Here is a 6,450-nt window from a genome sequence, read left to right on the forward strand (position 1 = left end):
GCCTGAGTTAATGCTTAAAAAAATGACAGAGACTTACTTTATTGGTGCCTAGACAGCAACCTCAGGGTCTTCCATGGTTGTTGAGGGCAGGTCTTAGGGAAACATCTTCATTTTTGTGGCCGAGGTAGGCCTGCAAAACCCCAGAAGATTCTGTGGATTAGGAGTTTGTAGGGAGACCAGTTTAACTTTCCCAAGGCACCTTGAGAGAGTCGATTCCTTGGTGTCTGTTGTCCACCATCTGAAGAGAATTTTCAGCAGTTGAGGTGAAAGGCAGGTTTGGTCAGTGGCTAGCGCTTTGATATGGGATTCCCCTCTGTATGCTGTGAATATGTTTTATTACCATTGGTTAATAAAGAAGCTGCTTTGGCCTATGGCAGGGCACAATATAGCAAGTCAGGAAATCCAATCAGAGACAGAAGAGGGAAGAAGGTGGATACAAGAAGACACCATACAGCTGCCAAAGGAGAAAGATGCCAGACCCTTACCCGGTAAGATACAGACTTAGAGCAATACACAGATTAATAGAAATGGGTAAATTTAATATATAAAAACTAGCTAGGTATACATCTAAGCTGTTGGCAAATCAGTGTTGTAATTAATATAGTTTCTGTGTGATTGTCTGTGTCTGGGCAGCCAGAAAATGAAGGCACAGTCTCTGTTTACAGTGTTTCACTTGGAAAGCAAGTTACAGGTGGAAGTTCATCTGTTCCCATCCATCTTCTTAGGAGGAATTAGGAGCTGCTGCCAGGAGCCAACCAGTCTCTCTGTTACAAAATGTCTTTTTAATTAAATATTTAAATATCATATTCCCCAGACCTCTGAGCATTTGAGGGCTGTCTATTGTGTAAACATGAGTTACAACTACAGTATAGGATCTGCCTGCACAGCTGGATCCAAGCTGAGAGGTTGTGAAGGAATGTTTTGCCTAGAGTCTTCAAACTTGAGTGTAAATGGTTTTAACTTAAAACCTATTTCTTTTTTTTTAAACCAAACCCCACTATTTTATTGGTGTGTTTAATTGGTGTTAAAAAAAAAAGGTAGAGGAATCACTTATGATTGTATCTGATTATGTTTGCTTGTCTGTGTGGGAAGGACGCAGATGCAGAGGTCAGGTGACAACCTTAGAGGTCTTCCCTTCCCTGGGATCAAATTCAGGCTGTCAGGCTTGGTGGCAAGGGCCTTTACCAACCAAGCCATAGCACCAACATGATTATGATTAGTTTAATAAAGAATAATAAAAGCCAAAATTGCTGCCAATTGTTAGTTCTTCTCTACAGATTTTTTAAGGGTTCAACAAATTCATTTAGGGGCCTTTGTCTGAATAAAGGATCCTGCAGCCTTTCCCACAAAACGCTATAAAAAAGTCTAGGTGTTGTATGAGACACTGAATAGGCCTCTCTTCCGTGTCTGTGATAATTTCTGAGCACTCAACCCCTAGCATTTTCACTTCTGGGTAAGAGAAAAGGCATTCTGGTCCATCAGCTCCCATACTCGTTCCTGGAGGACATTAACCAGCTCTGTAATGACAAAGACATGTGTGTCATCAATGTCTTGAATGATGAACTTCTTTCCCAAGGCATTGGACTCATCCAAGTACAGCAAGAACTGCATCATGGCGGGATCGCATTCCATGAGCACTCCTTTCAAAACGTTGACCATCTTTTCCCAGGCAGACAGTGCAGATGACCGCAAGGATGTTCTCGAAGCGGCTCAGAGCCTGTAGCCTTCCTCCGCCCACTCGTACAGGAACTTAAAACACACTTAACAGTAAGTACATGTAGACATATGCACAGCTGAACTTAAGTTGCATACACAGATACATACACTCAGAGTTAAACCTAGCTTACATTTACACATAAATGAAAAATGTTGTAAAACGGCACGACAGAGAAATTGGCGGGTAAAGGGGCCATGCAGCTGTTGAGATCTCGAGGCCCTCACAGAGAGCAGGAGACAAATACACATTGCAGGCAGAGCTTAATTGAGAAGCGTATTGAGAGAAGAGTGAAGGGGAGGGAAGAGGGAAAGGGAAACTCAGAGAGGAAGAGAAAGAAGAGGCAAGGATGAGCCTTTTCTGAAGAGCAGCGGGGGGGGGGAAAAAAAGGGAGTGGGAGTGGGAGGAGCTTGTCTCTTAAGGGGACCTTTGCACCTGCATACATATGTAGTGATGTAGCAACCATAGGACCCTGGACTGACCAGGGTACTGCCAGGGAGCATCCTGCCAGGTGACATAATGCCTGAATTCTAACAACACCCAAGAAGGAATTCCAGTCAGAGTTTCCATTTTTTGAATAAACTCTCCATCTGCCTTGGGTGTACTGCAAAGACACCCCAATGCTCATACCTACCCCACCCCAACTCCAGTCCTTTTCTAGGTTATGATAACTAGATGCTCACTGTGAGCAGTGACCTTTCACCTTCACAGTCTCATATAAAAATTTCAGGGGCTCTGTGATGAATACTTAAAGTAGTGTTTTCTACAAGAGGAAAATAAAACTCAGAACATTGAAAGGTTAAGAAATAACCCCGACATGTTACTAACTTCTATACCACTTACAAGTGATACCTATGTACTTTTGATTCAATTTTTTGGGATTAAGAATATAATGACCTCTGAGGTCATTTATATTTATTCCAAATCCATTCATATCATTAAAATAAGCATATGCGAGCTACTGGCATGATTCTAGTTATTAGTTTATCTGAAAGTTTCATGAAATTCATTATCTTTGTGTGCTTTGTAACCAACACATACTATTGACGTATGATTGCATATTGTTTCTAATACAATTATCATTATTATAGTAAATATATTTCGCTAATTCAAAGCAATTTAAAAAGGAAAAATAGTTAAAGTGATACAAAATGTCTATTTAAAAATATGGATGGAAGAAGAGATAAAATTTCTGTAAATGTTAGCCTTTGTTGAAGCTCTACAAATTCTAAGCTGTGATTTCTTCTCCCCTGTTCTTACAGCACTCTGTTTGGGACACTCGTTTGCCCTGGCACACACACAAGCACATATGCATGCACACTCACATACACACAAAAACATATATGGAAAAACATACATATATGCACAGACGCATGCTCATGAATGAGTGTGTGCATGTACAGACACACACACCATTACACACACCAAAATCAGAAACCATAATAGATGAGCAAAAGACAAATAAGGTGAAAAATCTTCAAAAAATGCATTATGAGGCAAAACACCATTGAGTTTGTTTTATGTTGGTTCTCTACTGCTGGGCGTGTGGCCTCCCTTATGTGTGGTTTGTATTCTCGGTGAGACTGCTGGAGAAAGCGAGCTTTTCCTTTGTGAGTGACTGTTAACTGGAGATAGCTTCTGGGTTAAGGATGAGGATTCCCGTCCACCACTCTTCTCAGTGCTAGGACTCCACCTAATGTAGACCTGTGCAGGCCTGTACATGCTGTGGCTTCATATTGCATCATTCCTGTTGTGTCTGGAAGACACTGTTTCCTTGGGTTCTTGCATCCTCTCTGACTCTAACAATACGCTTTATCTTCTTCTGCAGAATTCTCCTAACTCTGAGGGAAAGGGTTTGATAGAGACATCCCCTTTAGGACTGAGTGTTCCAAGGTCACCCACTCTGCACATTGTCCACTTGCGGGCCTCTGCATTAGTTCTCATCTCATGAAGGATGAGACTTTTCTGATTAGCAGAATAAGATCCTGAGCTATGGGTATAGTAGAATGTCATTAGGTGTCATTTAATTACTGTATTCCTTTATTATGACAATATTATTTGGTTATTCCCCTAGGTCTATGGACTATCTAGTATCAAGTTCTTGGCAACTGGAACAATGTTAGGAATGGGTTCCATCTTATGGATTGGCCTTAAGTCCAATCAGAGAGGGATTTGTTTCTTCCACAACTTTTACCGCTATTGCATTGGTGTATCATGCAGACAGGTTACCATTGCAGATTATAGGACTTGTAGCTAGATCAGTGTTTATCCTTTTTCTCTGGTAGCTGCAGAGTATCTTCCAGTACCATGAACACTAGGCAACAGAAGCGAAGGCTCTAGTTAGGCAGCAGCTTGACTTCTCCATGTTTCGTCGGCTATGAAGGCATTTTCATTTCTAAAGAGATAATCCGTTGGTTCATAGATCATTTCCCTTCACATCCTCCTATTCATCACATGGTTACTCTCAGATGTTACACAGTCTTGGAATTGGAGTTGCCGGGTGAGGCAATGGTAGTGGTGATGGGAATTATTTATTGCAACAAAGAAGGGGAAAATGTTATTGGAGATAATTACTAATCTTGGCCGTAGTGCCTAAAATCCTTAATGCTTAAATGTACATATGAATGTCTTGGTATAGTATGAGGGACTGTGGAGAAGGTACAGTGATGTTTGCTGTGCAAAAAAAGTCTCTACTGATTTATCCACTTGTTGGTAAAAGTTAGATATGGATATGCCAGTAAATTTGCTAGTCTGGGAAGCCAAACTCACCTCAGAAATGGGCTCAGCATGAGAAGGGTGTTTATTTATACTTGCAAGTATTCATACAGATATGCTTCATAAAAGAGTTAACAAACAAAAGCAATCACCCTCAGTGGAAAGGCACCATGTATCCCTCAGTCTTCTAGAGTAGAAATGGATCTGCTCCATGGTTTTGTGAACAAATAAATACCAGAGATCAAGAACTTATTTCAACCCTCTCAAATCCATACATGAAAGCAGAGTAAATAAAATTCTGAGAAATAAACTCCAAAATAGAAAAATCAACAAATTTGACAGAAAGTAAGGTGGTAATACAAGAGTATTCGGAGGGTGGAGAGGTAATGGGGAGATGATGTAATTGTGTTATAATCTCAAAAAGTAAAAGTAATGATTTTTTTTAAAACTAATGATACCAACTGCTTAGTAACCCTGAGTTCAGCTTGTTCAGCTTTGTAGTTCCAAGATGTTCTTCAATGATGTGGGAGAGTCTTTTGTTTTGTGTTGATTTCATTGGTTAATAAAGAAACTGCCTTGGCCATTTGATAGGCTAGCCCTTAGGTGGGTGGAGTAGACAGAGCAGAATGCTGGGAAGAAGGGAAGTGAGGCAGATCGCCATGCCTCTCCTCTCTGGGTCAGACGCGATGGAGCCAGCCACCAGGTCAGACATGCTGAATCTTTCCTGATAAGCCACCACCTCATGGTGCCACATAGATTATTAGAGGTGGGCTAATCAAGATGTGAGAATTAGCCATTAAGAGGCTGGAACTAATGGGCCAAGCAGTGTTTAAATGAATACAATTTGTGTGTTGTTATTTCAGGTAAAGCTAGCCGGAAGCCAGGAGCTGGGTGGTAGGAGGCGGCCTGCAGCTCCATCTACACTTCAACAGTTAGTAGGCTTCTTTGAAAAGAACCTGACTGTTTTTTTTTTTTAAAAAAAGAAAAAAGGTAAAAATAGATCACGTAAGGCTAACAAGGTGGGACTGGTTTTATGTCAAATATCCTAACCAATAGAATAATAGAATTAGATCTCTGGGTATCATCTTGGCAGAATAATTGAGCCTCATAGGCCAGTGAGGCCTTGTGCTATGACTATATCTTAGAGCTCTTTATGAAGCATCTTTCAGGTTCTTTGCTTAGAAAGCCAGATATGCTTTTCATTGAACCAAATATAGCACAGTTTTGTTCCTCATTGTTCGTTTATACATATGTGGTACTGTGTGTGTGTGTGTGTGTGTGTGTGTGTGTGTGTGTGCGTGCCCATGTATGGAGGTCCACGTTTTTAGGAGTTGATTCTAATCTTGCACCATGTGGGTCCTAGATATCACATTCAGGTTGCCAGGCAAGTTCCTTAACCTACAGAGCTTCACTAGACAAGTTTTCTCTACTGTGAAAATAAAATCTCACCTAGAATCAAAACACTTTTGAGATCAGTTGTTATCAATAAAAGCTTGCCACTTCAGTGGCTTAGTAAGATTCAGAGTTTATAATCAATGTAATGATTATTTACCCAATACCCTGAACACAGCAGTGTAATCACAAACACAGCTTCAAGAAAAGTCTTCTGTCTAGCTCTAGGAATTAGCAGGAATTTGTGCTGTGAACAGCAATGAAGGAGTTGCCTCTCTGTAGAGAGCAGGGGTCTCCTGCCAGTATCCTGAGGGATGCACATAAAAGCAGACATCTGTGACCAATGTATGAGCTGCTGAAAGCTGTAAAAGGGAAGCCTGGGTGGGAGTAAATGGCGAGGTACTGAGAAGATTCATATTGTGGGAAATGGGATGAATGATCTTCAAGATCTATAATTGGTCTCGATGTCATATCTAATAGGGAATCTATATGAAACTTCTTTTATCTAGCATACTATTTATTCTTATATTCCCCGTAACTTGATTTTGACTGTCATAGCTGTAATTTTCCTATCTTTGTTATTTCATTTCACCATACATAGGAAGTCTTTAAAACATTATTTGGGTTCA

At 40.5% G+C, this 6,450-nt stretch overlaps 1 pseudogene; it reads right to left on the minus strand.

Moving 5' to 3' along the window:
• Positions 1–1,443: 1,443 nt before the first annotated feature.
• On the minus strand, positions 1,444–1,659 carry LOC101979156 (annotated as a pseudogene).
• Between the last annotated feature and the right edge of the window lie 4,791 nt (positions 1,660–6,450).

The sequence above is a fragment of the Microtus ochrogaster genome, chromosome 2 (genome assembly GCF_000317375.1).
Source record: "Microtus ochrogaster isolate Prairie Vole_2 chromosome 2, MicOch1.0, whole genome shotgun sequence".
Taxonomy (NCBI): domain Eukaryota; kingdom Metazoa; phylum Chordata; class Mammalia; order Rodentia; family Cricetidae; genus Microtus; species Microtus ochrogaster.